This window comes from Falco cherrug, chromosome 1 (assembly GCF_023634085.1).
Source record: "Falco cherrug isolate bFalChe1 chromosome 1, bFalChe1.pri, whole genome shotgun sequence".
Lineage (NCBI taxonomy): Eukaryota > Metazoa > Chordata > Aves > Falconiformes > Falconidae > Falco > Falco cherrug.
Window position 1 is genome coordinate 13,121,811 of NC_073697.1, and position 12,613 is coordinate 13,134,423.

The window sequence follows — 12,613 nt, forward strand, 5'->3', positions numbered from 1 at the left end:
TTCTGCAGTAAAACATGCGCAGAAGTCTTAAGGATTATTAGAGGTTGAAATCTTAAGCTTATTTAAGGTTTATTTTAAGCAAAATGAAAACTTTTCTAAAAAGACCCCCAGCCTCTGATTAAGGAAGTCTGAGCAGATGGTACCATATTTCATTGAGGCAGAACTTTCACAGCTCTGTCTTTGCTTGTTTTCTTGCCTATTCTCAGATCTACATTGACGTAGAGGTGTACATAGTCTTTCTCAAGATACTTCCAAGAAGTCTGAGAACACGAGCAGGAGGGCATTTGTCCTGGTGTGCAGTAACGGAGAAAGAAATTGGTAACAAAGCCTAGCTGCAAAAGTTAACTTCCCCAAGAGAAAACACCTCATTTATCACTGTGGTCTAACAGCGGTATCGCCGTAGGTGAAAGCTAGACCCTGTCAGCATGTAAATTTTCAGCTGCTTGGTGCTCAGCGAAGCCAACAGGACAGAAAGGCAAAGAAAAAGTGGTGTAACTGGTGATGATGGATTTTACCGTTCCTAACTGGAATGAGATCTTCTTGAATGAGCAGGGGTCAAGCGCAGAGCAGCTCACCTGCTCCGCATAGCGCGCTGATACCAGACCTGATTCCACTGCCTGATGCCACAGCTGCCCCCGAAGGTCTACGGGGCCGTGCTGGGTAAGCAGGGCTGAACAGACCAGAGACTCAGCCTGGAGCACTGGCTCCGCAGCATTTAGGCTCCCAGTGCCGGGGAGGTGACCCTTTGCTGGTGGGTGCGTTCCTGTCAGTGATACTGGAAGTAGAGCCCAGACAGGATGCAGGCAGCTTTGCTTTGTGCAGACTGCCTCTGGGCTATGTGGGGAGCTACCAGCTCTGTGTGGTAGGATCTGTGTGGTACCCCGTGCTCCCCAAGACAATGCTTATAGGCATCAGAAGGCAAAGCTGGCATTTAGAAGTAAGAATTTCCTCAGGGATTTTCAGGGACACACCTCCATATGTTCTCCAGAAGGGAAAGATGTCAGTATCTGAGCAGCAAACAATTCTTTTTTAACTGAGGGTGGAGAATCGCAAGCAGGGCAGTGTTCCCATCAGTGCTGGCTGAGGTAACACCCTCAGGATCAGGGACACCCTTGTTTAATCCTCCCTTCTCTGCTACAGAGGGACCCGAGCCCACTCTGTTATCCCTGGCAGGCAAGTTTCTGCACTGAAAAACAAGAAAAAGAAAACAGGGTCAGAGTGAGAAATCAAGAAAGGGAAAATCACCTTTTTGCCTAGGGATGGGGAGATACTAAACTTAGACTGTTTTTACTAATATAAAACTAACTGCAAAAACAGAGCAGCGAAAAAGAACCAAAGGCCCCCAGAGATCAGCCTCTATGAGGCTGAGGAATGATATTCCCCTCTTGTTTTTCTTTCTGATCAAAGCCAGCTGGCCAATTTTATGAGGGTGGTGTGACTAAGTGTGTGCTGTTGGTTCCCACGGTGTGTTTCTCACATTTTGGTCCATAGGATGCCCATATTCATATGCATTCAAATGCATATGAAAAAAAACCCCTAAAAATGAAAGACAGAAAAATTGCTGTAGGAAAGTGCCAATTATCCACAGGCAGTGACTGGATACCACTAAATCGAACTCATGTCATAGTGTAACTAGGCTACGTTTCACTTTGACAGGCAGCCTTTTTAATTTTCACTTTGGGTTCTTGCTCCCCCCCCCCCTTTTTTTTTTAATATTGCAGATTTTTTTACTGGTAACTAAGAAAAAACTTATAATAGAAGCATTATTCCTCTTCATTTCAGTATGTTATCTCCTGACTCTCTCTGAAGCCTCCCAAGAACTCTTTACGTGGTGGGTTCCACCAGAAAGCTCTGGTTTAGATTCTTACATGATTAAACACTACGTGGTATAAAGAAAGCAACACAACTTCACTAAAAAGTATTAGTAATGAAATTCCATTATGGAAATGAATTCACATAGGCAGAAAAATCCTATTTTATTGCCATCTAACAAGGATTTGCACAGGCAAAATTTTGTCTTCATTCAACGATATGAAAGATCACATTTTCTTTCTTGCAAACACAGTTTTGAAAACAATGCTGTAGAAGTCACTGCCTCATCCAGGATAAAGCAACACACTACGTCCAGGGGATGAAACACCATCCATGTAGCAAAAAGAAATGTGTTTAGTCAAAGGTCAAATCAAAAGGAATGGGGCAGAAAAATTTCCCACTTGCCAGCAGGAAGTAAGTTTAATTATTCCATGCCACTGCTCATCTCATCGGAGGTAATGAGCTCCATGACACTTCAGTGGCAGGCAAGTGGAGATTCTTTCTACCAAACAGAAAATTCATATAGGATAAAAAAGAAATTGATGCAGGGAAAAAGCAACAGTCCAATATCTCCATATTTAATGACAAAAATATCTACTATTTCCTTTGAGAAGTTACAAATGCAGATCGAGTTATTTCAGACTAAAAATATTAGCAAATTTATTCTCAAATCATAAACTTGCCAAAAATCCCGCATCAGAAACTCAACTGCAAACCCACATTCTCTAGGTTGATGTAAGTTGGGATGTGACTGGATGTGCGCTTGATGCAGTGAGCACGGGACCATGCCCAAGCTGTGCCATTCAGCTATAGCCTAGCTCCGTAACTGTCGCGTGTGAATAACCACCACACAGAAGATGTGAAAAAGGTGGTTTCAGGTGAAGTGAAGTGTGAAATAAGCTTTACAAAAAGCAATGTCTGCTTCAGGAAACACAGGCTTACACACATATAAGTGTCTGTTTATACAGATGTTTATCCCGGTGAGTTGCAGTTTTGGAATCACAATGTCAAAATTGGGAGCCTGGGCTCTCAGCAGGGAAAAAGGGCTCCTCTGAAAGGCAATTCAGGAGAGGCGTCTAACCTGGGTGGCTTAGCCTTCCTCTTTACAAAAGGCCCTCTCTCTGTTAATTAATAAAGCGTGCTTTACCCACAAAGGAGTGAAAATACCTTCTTACACGCTCCTTTACTGAATCTCAGTATTCATTATTGCCAAGTCACCGCGTACCAATTACTGCCTAGACCGATACCTTACAAATTTATGTATATATGTACACACACACACTACTTATATATCTACGACAGACCTTGAAATAAAGAGATGCAGCAAGAGAATTCTGTACTGCAGGTTGCAGCTGAAAACACAATCTTCAAATGGCTTCTCTATTCTTCAGTTCTGCCATTCTTCTCAATAGGACTTCCTAAATGCTCAGGACTGTAATACCTTCTTGCCGCCTTATTAAATAGTAACATGCCCAGGTACCACTTAACAGAGAATACTGTTTCCATGACTTTGATTCCTGATAGCACCTACCTTTTTGAGGAGATTTGCCTACATAATTTAAAAATATGACCTCCAAGAAGTATTTAGAAAGGAACAAAAGAAACAGTGCTTTCAAGTGGAAGAGGTTCTTTTGAAATGGAAACCAACCTGGAATAGGTTGGCTCACAGAAAATACAGGCAGTGGTAAAAAGCCCTACACTCAGACAATTGGAAGAATTTGTAGTGTAAATAGAGATTTAAAACCCTTTAGACCTCCTACAGGATTAGGCCCCTTAAAGTAGATAAGAAATCCAGATACATTTTTTTTTTCTGATGGGGAAAAAAAATATCAGGTACTGGGATGCAATATAAAAGCACTGGAAACCAGTTTTAAAGGGTCAGTGCTCTTTTTTTCCCACCTTCTGAAAATAGAATGGCATAGAAGAACACATTCTAAATTTCTTCCCTCAAATTAATTTCCACGTCTGCGATATATGAGGTGAGTCAAGATAACATTGTGATTGTGAGGCAAACAAACATCCTGTTTCCATAATGGAAAATTCTAATAGCTTGAGACTTTTTAATTAGAGCATTGAATCTCTGCTGCATCACTAAGTTCCTTCTACCAGTGGATAGCTGATTTAGTGGCTGTCCAGGCCTTTCCTGCATTTATTAAATCAAAGGTAAAGGAAATTCCAGGATTATTACTGAAATTTGATCTATTTAAGGAAAGCAATAGTGATTCCCCCCCCTAGCCCCCTTTTATAGGGTAAGTTTTATAGGTAATGAAACTGCAGTATGATTTTGGACACATTTATGTACCATTGCTGTTGGCTGCTGCCATTGCATGCACTGCAGCTGCAGTAGTGGGACAGGAGATGCAGCTGCTCTGTCAACAGAAGCACTGCAGTAGTGACAACAAACGGGACATCTCTCACCCAGGGCACGGAATGGGAATATCAATGGCTGCTACGCACTTAAGGAAATGTTATGCTCAGATGTTTCTTATTCAGTCCCAACCAACCCCAAATCTATCTAACAAAGATAAAAAAATTCTATCATTATTTACTTACTTGATCAGTTACCCCATTGCCAGTTAACCAGCCAGAAACCACAAAATGCTGGTCTGTCTCCCCAACATTTGCTCAATCAGCATTGCAGACTATGAGGCAGCGTGACTTTTTTTCTCCCATATCTGCATGAGGACCCTGAAGCACATTCTCATGAAGCAAAGCAAATCCTTCAGCATCCTCTAAAGCCAGGCTTTAAATTGCTGAAATGACTGTTTTCTAATGGAACTATTTCTCAGAAGCTGGGAAAAATGTAGAGACAGCAAGATCCTGTTTTATTTCCTCTAGATTTTTCTTCCAAGAAAGCTCATATGAAGACAGCAACTTGTTATGGACTGAAGCAGGTTTTCACATAAGGATGGCGATTTGGATTATCTTCATCACAGATTTGACTATAGATACTTTATTATTTTTTATGAAGCACAAGAATTCAAGAGAAACGAATCTGACAACAAGAAGCAGCAAAGCAAAAATGGCTTGAATTCATGCTTACAGAAGAGTAGGCTTTGTATGTGTGTGTTTGCTTTTCTATATTGCCTTCTGACAGCAGAAAAATGCATTACTGGCAATGCATTACACTGTGCAGGAAAGCTGAAGAGATGCCTATATCCTAGGGCTAAAAAAATTCCAGTCATGTTCACAGCACTCAAAACCCCCAACCCTAAACCCCCACAAACAAAACAAAAAACCCGAAGTCCCACACCCGAGGACAGCATGAAAGTTACAGCCTAGTAAGGCAGCCTTACTTTTGCTCTGTGAGCACACTGCTTGCTATGGAATCATCCCAGTTTTGTTTTTCCTTACTTGGAAATAAAGCAGCCCATTTTTATAACAGTGGATCTGGAGGTAAAACATAAGTCATTGTTCTGGTACTTCTCAGTTCCCACCTTCATCAGTCTGAACCTCTGGCCAGCTACAATTCAACTTGACAGAGATGGAAAAGTCTCTTGTATGTTATCTTTCAGCATGTTTCATGAGAGTAGGTAGTCGGGAAGAAAAGGGGAATGGTATTTGTGCACTAGCCAAGTGACAGCTTTCTTTAGACACTGGAAAAATTATACGCTAATTCCCCCTGGGGACAGTATGCTGTGGTATATGAAGACACAGACCCCAAGTCAGTGAAGAAGTGAGATTGTTTATTGCCTGTACAAGTGCTGATTATATACAATTGCTTATCTGCCCAAATTCTGCCTTGGAACTTGCCTACGCGCAGCAAAGCAGTTGCTCATCACGAGCTGTTCACTCGCTTGCAGTTTCACAGCAGATTTGGCCCCTTATCTGTACACTAACAGCTCCCCCAAGTCAGCCTTGTTTCTCTACAGGGTCAACTTCTACAGTATTCCATTAAAAAAATGTGCTCAAGGAACTCCATGTTATTACTAATGACGTTGATAATAAGAGCTGGTCACAGATCAAAGCTGTACTCTGCTGGGTTTTTTACACAGATAATCTCTGCTTTACACCTTTCATAAAACACAAGTCAACAGGCAGTGAGAACAAGAGACAGCAGCGATCAGTAAGGTAGGCAGCATCGTCGTATGTGGCTTGCTATCAGTGCTTCTTCAGGCATCATCACAAAAGAAAATTTTGAAGGGGGACAAAAATGTTTTATTCTCCTTTGTAGGTGGAAAAAGCACAATTATTTTGTGTAGTGAAGGAGAGCTGAAGAGACAGAACATTGATGCGTTCCCTTTTGTTTGAAACCTCACCAAGTCAGCCACCTCAAACAGGGAACACCTGAGCACCTACGGTTCTCCTACGTACTGTATTTCCAAACTTCAAAGCCGGTGACCTGAACTCCCTTGTGGTGACCCATTTACCTCACATTTATGGTGTTGCGCCTAATGGTACTGTTCCACTGTTTCAAGCTCCGTCCCTCTCTCAGGAAAAAGAGAAGTGCTAGGAAGGTTTTGCATTAGGATAGGTAGTGCCCCACAGAATTAAACACTCCTCAGGCTCTTTCAGCCTTTCACTCAGAACGAGTTTCATGACTGTTTTAGTTCTGTTTTGCCCATACTCCTTTCTCATGTCCACACAGGGCACGGGCTTTCATCAGTGACAGGGCTGCATTCTGTCTGCACGCACTCATACAAGAGTGTGTTGGGCAGACGAGAAAGCAAAGCATCTCCCTAAATAAAGACATGAATGAAATGGAATGGCAAGAGGAGGGGTAACAAAACACAGCCCCAGCCAATCCAGACTGTGTATGTTTTGGGTACTTAGCAATAGTGTGTGCGCCTTCATCTGTCCTTTACGCTGTTTGAACGTTTTGTACGTTGAGAGGCTGTTCCCAAAACAGCTGGAGGCAGCACTTCAGGCATTTGCCTGAAAAAACCTGTCAAGGGAATACTATCAAAGAGGATGGACACTACCAAGAAAAAAGAAAGGGCAGGTGTGGGGTGCATAGATGATTAGAGGGAAACTGGCTGTACTGGAGAAAGAGACTGCATTTCAAGAAAGAAAAAATTCTGACTGCAGCAGGGATCAGGAAAACAAATACTTTCCTCAGTTTGATTTAAATTTACTGAATTCCCTACAAGTGGATGAAAAACTCATGCAGGGGAGTACATACAAGTAATCTGGAGTGATATTGGTTGGTTTCCCTGGATTTGAACCTCTCTTCTGCTAATTATTTAATAATTCATCTCTGTACTTCTCCTGAAATCTGTATGAGTGGGCAGCACCGTGCCCATGAAGATTTGACCTTTAGAGTCAGCACAGTGACAGGACAGCATCTTGGGAACCAGCAGCAGTGGAGGGAGCTGAGGTTCCTCATCCCCACCTCCTGCAAACAGAGCATCAGTACCAAGAAAGGGAGAAAGGCTGGAGCTTGCCACACAGCTGGACCCTACTGCCAGAGCACAGCAGGGACAGAGGCAGGTGGTGGCACCACCACATCCAGCACCAGGTGTGCTCCAGAACACCCTCTCAGGGGACAAACTGCTCTCCTTGTGGGCACAGCAAGTCATAGTACTCATTAGCAAGAGGCTCCCATGGCTAATTGCACCTGCTGGTATAATTTCTCCTCCCACTTTTTTGCTCTTGTGATGACTGATGTTCACCATCAAATTTACATAAAAATTGAGTGTAGCAGGTAAGATAAAGATTGCCTCAAACACCTTAGTGCTTTTGCAAAAAAATAAACCTAGAAGTGAAATTTTACCTGTGTACTTAGGGAGTTATAAAACATTACCTTTGCAAACCAGAGTAACACTCTCTTTTCCATCAACAAGTAAGCCTGAATTAACAGAGGGCATAACTCCCTGATTACCCTGAAGGAATATAAGGGCAGACTACTGTCAAAACGTGTAGCTCTGTCTCTTTGGCAGCAGCCTGTGCTAGTGTCAGTGCAGAGTGACTGCAGAATCACAGTCTCAGCTTTATTCATCTTCCCCAGACTTGTATTGTCTCATGAAGACAAAAGAGAAACTTCAGACCATGAAGGCCATGCCCTTATGCGTTACTTCCACTTCCACAGCCCCATATATCAGTCCTATTGAATATTTTTGTGAATAGTGTCAGAATACTGTAATTTGTATCCTCAGCCTCAGGCCCTGTAACAAGAAGAGGAGCAAGGTTGTCTTGTACCTTCCCCACATTACTCCCTTTTCCCTTATAGTCACCAGGTTTCCACATCTATGCTTTTCACCAACAAAAACATCAGCACAACCTGGAGAATTTCCTTTCTGTCTGAAAATGAAAAGCAACACAAAATATACCTTTTTGTTCATTCCTGGCCAAAGCTGACTTCTCATCTTGTTAAGGAAACCAAACAAAAGCCAAAGGCATCATACCTTTCTTCCCTAGGACAACTCGGGTGTTGACTGCTCTTAGCACTGATGTCCTCCAGGAGAAGCAACTGGCTCCAGGTGCTTCTGGTTCATCTGGCTAATTGTGTCCCTCTGGTGTGGCCCATCCTGTCACCTCCCTTGTGCTTTCAAACCAGAGGGGTTATTTCTTACATTGTATGTTACATATAATAAAGATGAAGCCAACGCAACTAAAATTTATGCTGAAGAGAGATTGTAAAAACTACACTTGGAAAATCTTGAGTAACATCTGCTGTACTGGAAAACACATCTTCTGTACAGTATGGAAAAATAGGGATTCTATAGTTGAGAGTTTAAGCAATTTCTTGTGGTTCCAGAGAGAACTTTTATCCCCAGCAAACCTGGGTATTCGCTGTAGGAACATAAGAGATTCTGATTTTTATTTAATTTTTTAAAAGAGTGTCCCTTACCAAAATTACCATTGCAGCTCACAAGAAGCATTGGTCTTCGCTCATATTATGCCAAACCTTAAGATTCTTTAAATAAGCTTGGTATTATCAAGGCTTTAGCTTTACTCAGATCAAGCTCACTGACGTGAAAGGAAGTATTTCTACAAACAGCAGTGTGAGCTAGATCAGGGTTGATTAAGAAAGCTCAACAGTTGTGTAAGCTTTTGTGTTTAGTAGTGAAATAAACAAGAGGATAAAAATTGAGGAACGCAGATTGAGTAGTCTTAAAGTTTTAGGTTCCTGATCAAAAATCTTCTCACGGGATTTCAGCTTATATGGCCTAAGACAGAGCTATAGAGATATACTATGCAAGCTGGGAGGACTTTTATGCTGACATAACAGCTATATCGGGAATAATGAGTGAAACAAAAGTTGCAAAAGCTTGCAGATTCTAGCAGAGGAACTAATTTCAACAATAAGAGGAACCAAAACAAAGGGAACTCAAATAATTAGATTAACTTAATTGTAACCATTTCTGAATAATGACAGGCATGGAAATGTTCAGTAATTTTGTAAGAGGAGTAACCTGTGAATGGCAAAAAGCAGCATTCTCTTTAACATGCACAGCTGGCAAGAGGAGAGACAACCTGTTCGACACAAATTACATTCATTCTTCCTTCACAATGCCTTAAAAATCCAGCCCCTTTTTCTTTGGTAAAGCCCTGGTTCAGGTTTTTGTTGTCTCACATATCCACAACTGAAGCTTCCTCTTCCTGGTTTCATCAAGTCTACTTTATGTCCCTGCAAAACCATTTAACACATCGCAGTAAAAATCATCTTGCTGACTTACCATCTCTATTGTATTTTCATGTACTCTGCATCCCTCACCTACCTCTTCTCCTAACGCATCAGATAAGCTCTGTACCTTGCTATTACCCACTTGCCTCAAAGCACATGGCGGTCAGTACTTGCTTGCAGCTGCCCAAGAAGATAAGAGATGGCTCTCCAGCTGCTGGTGCTCTCCAACAGTGCTCCTTCCTCTTTTAGCACATTCCTTTTGTAAATGAAAAGCTTCCTGTAAAGAAAATTCACAAAGTCACTTCAGATCTCTGCTTAAGACTTACTGATGCCTTCCCATGCACATAATGCCTGACTCATTGTCCCTATACTGCGGTTACTCCTGTACTTATTCCAAACTCTCAAGCTCAGCTGGATGCTACCTTTGGCTTTGCACCTGTTCATTTTCTTATCATGTACTCAGATCACACGATCTGTGACGGGAGAGCTGGGCTTTGTTTACTATAGTATATGACTGCTTTAGAAACACTCCATTACAAGGTGAGAGGTTAAGCCTTTCGGAAATGTGTGCCCAAGAACTCAGCTTGTGTAAATCCTGGAACATACACACAATCATAGAATCATTTAGGTTGGAAAAGACTTTTGAGATCATCAGGTCTAACCGTTAACCCAGCACTGCCAAGTCCACCACTAAACCATGCCCCTAAGCATCGCATCTACATGTCTTTCAAATACCTCCAGGGATGGCAATTCCACCACCTCCCTGGGCAGCCTGTTCCAATGCTTGACCACCCTTTCAGTCTAAAAATTTTTCCTAATATTCAATCTAAACCTCCCCTGGCACAACTTGAGGCCATTTCCTCTTGTCCTGTCACTTGTCATGTGCCCCAGAGAGTACTGAGCCTGTATTTCATTTTGAAAACATCCCTGGCTTCTCCATTCAGCTGGGATAAAGTGGCATGCTTCCTGGCCAGCTGCCTTGGAGAGGTGGCAACGGGTCACCATGATAACCCTAGGTTAGAAAGAGCTCTGTGAGCAGTCACCTGCTGATACCTTTTTGGATCATTCCACAAGAAAGAAAGTCCCTAAAAGAACCAGTGACAAAAAGTGACAGTGCTGCATTACAATCCACTTCATTAGGCTGATAAGCCTAAGGTTTGGTTCCCTCCAACTGCCTTCAGTTATCAGCTGTGGAAGCACTGCTGAAACGCTGCAGGGTTCGTCACAGTGAGAATCTCCTCATTGCACCTTTTTATTCATGAAAAATCGTCATGGGGCAACCACTTGCAAAATAAATAGTTGTGTAGATGTACACAGAATAGAGTCTGTACACCCGGTTTTCTTCCCAGAGGCAAACTGCACTCACCAGTCTTGTCATCGAGGAAGATGGCTGTGCTGTGGAGTGTGACAGCAGGGACAAAGAATGACTTTTGTGGGATATGGAGGACCAGACTTCTGGGTAGCCTCAGCTGCTCCCTTTGCAGACTTTTTAATCTTTTGGGGCATATATTAAGGGCTGTCTGTAGATACACAGGCAAATTTGTCACCAGGTGAAAGTTCTCATGTGACCAAGGCAATTTTTCTAATACAATTGAGGATTTTTAATTTAAGCATTCTCATCATTATTTGTGGAAGACTGAATGCAGCTGCACAGCAAATCACTACTCATACACTGACATCAGTAATTTTCAAAGAAACAGTGAGTTGGGAGGTGCTGTCATATTTCTTAGAAAGGGAATAACAAATACATGCAACTAAAGACAAAAATACTAGGAAGAGTGCATGAGTGCTGCTTTGGTGTCATGACAACACCAATTAGTCAGGGACTGACAGTAGACCATGCAATACTACAAAATCATAGAGGGAAAAACTAGGTAAATGGGAAGGTCTGTAGGTGTCTATCAGAAGTAGATTTTACACATTACTCAAATTCTGTGTGTGTGTGTGTGTGTCCATGCAGGCACATGTAAATCCATATCCTGTAAAGAAAGGAGGAGTTAAAGAGAGAAAAGAAAAAGGCAAAAAAAGGCAGGAGAAGGAGTGGAGCAAAGCAAATTTCAGAGGTAAGAAAAGAAAGGCCAACAAGAAATGACTTGGCCGTCAAGCAGCAAAGCTGCTTCTAAACAAGTAGTGACAAATTGCTCAATCTCCTTCCTTTCAGACTGAAAGGAACCGATGGCAGGGGGCACTGAGGAGTGGGAGACATGCCCTGTACAGATTTGGCAGAGGCCACAAGATCTCTCGTCCACAGCACTTGCACATCCAGGTCACTGCACAGTGACAAGCTGCTGACAGTCAACAAAAAGAAAACTATTTACTTTAGGGGTTAGCCCTAGAAAATGGGAATGACCATCCAGGACCCAACAGCCTACGACAAAAGCAACATCATTTCTCATTACTGGGCTCTTTCACAGAGTAATTAATCTTTTCAGAAAGCTTCTAGGCAGCAGACTCTTAGATTCATCACCCCTTGTCCCCTCTGAACAGTCTTTCACTGGGCAAGCAGCCCGAGTCATCTGAAAGAGCGTGGCCTCTCAGGAATCATGGGCTGCTCAAGGTGAGTGAAGGTGGCAGAAGCAAGTTCTTGCAGCACTGAATCCTGCCTGTCCTCAGAGGAGCCGCTTCTTTTATAACAGCCTCCTCTTCATTTCCCGAGGCTTGAATTACCATCGTGCATTTCTTGCTTATGAACATTTTAACAATGACATTATATTGCAATGTTAAAATTGGAATGTCATTTCGGGAAAACCTATAGTCACCCATGAAAGAAAAATATAAACTACAACAAATAAAGAAGTCAACATGAAAGACTTCTTGGAAACAACACTGAAGTCTCTGTAAATAACACAAACACAGATTTAATAGAAAATAGTCACAGAGATCATGGAAAGTAACTATGAGAAAGCCGATAAGGGAAAAAAATGTGAGGCTATATGCATAAATACAAAAGAAGAACAAGAACCTTATGATGTGACGTGCTCAGAAAATATGGATTCTAAACATACCTCTATAGTAGTGAATTGGGTAACATCTATATTAACCCATTCTGAGGAGTTTCCCTCTTTCCAAAAGATCTCCCCAATAGTTACTATTTCCCACAAATCTGTTGCTTTCAATAACCTAAACACTAACCATGGTACTTCATGAAATTGGCCCAAAATACCATAAATAGGTAGTATTGAAAAAGGATTTTGTTATGAAAAGCTCCTTTCCCACATCCTTTTTTTTGCATGC

The 12,613-nt window shown here is 42.0% G+C and overlaps 1 long non-coding RNA gene across 1 annotated transcript in view; it reads right to left on the reverse strand.

Moving 5' to 3' along the window:
* The window catches only part of LOC114016305 (uncharacterized), a 76,258-nt gene that overhangs the window by 3,466 nt on the left and 60,179 nt on the right, over positions 1-12,613 (reverse strand). Inside the window, exons 9-10 of the long non-coding RNA XR_008732117.1 lie at positions 8,157-9,656; positions 972-1,186 (exon numbers count right to left, since the gene is read on the reverse strand). This is a non-coding gene — a long non-coding RNA (uncharacterized LOC114016305). The remainder of the gene's footprint in view (positions 1-971; positions 1,187-8,156; positions 9,657-12,613) is intronic.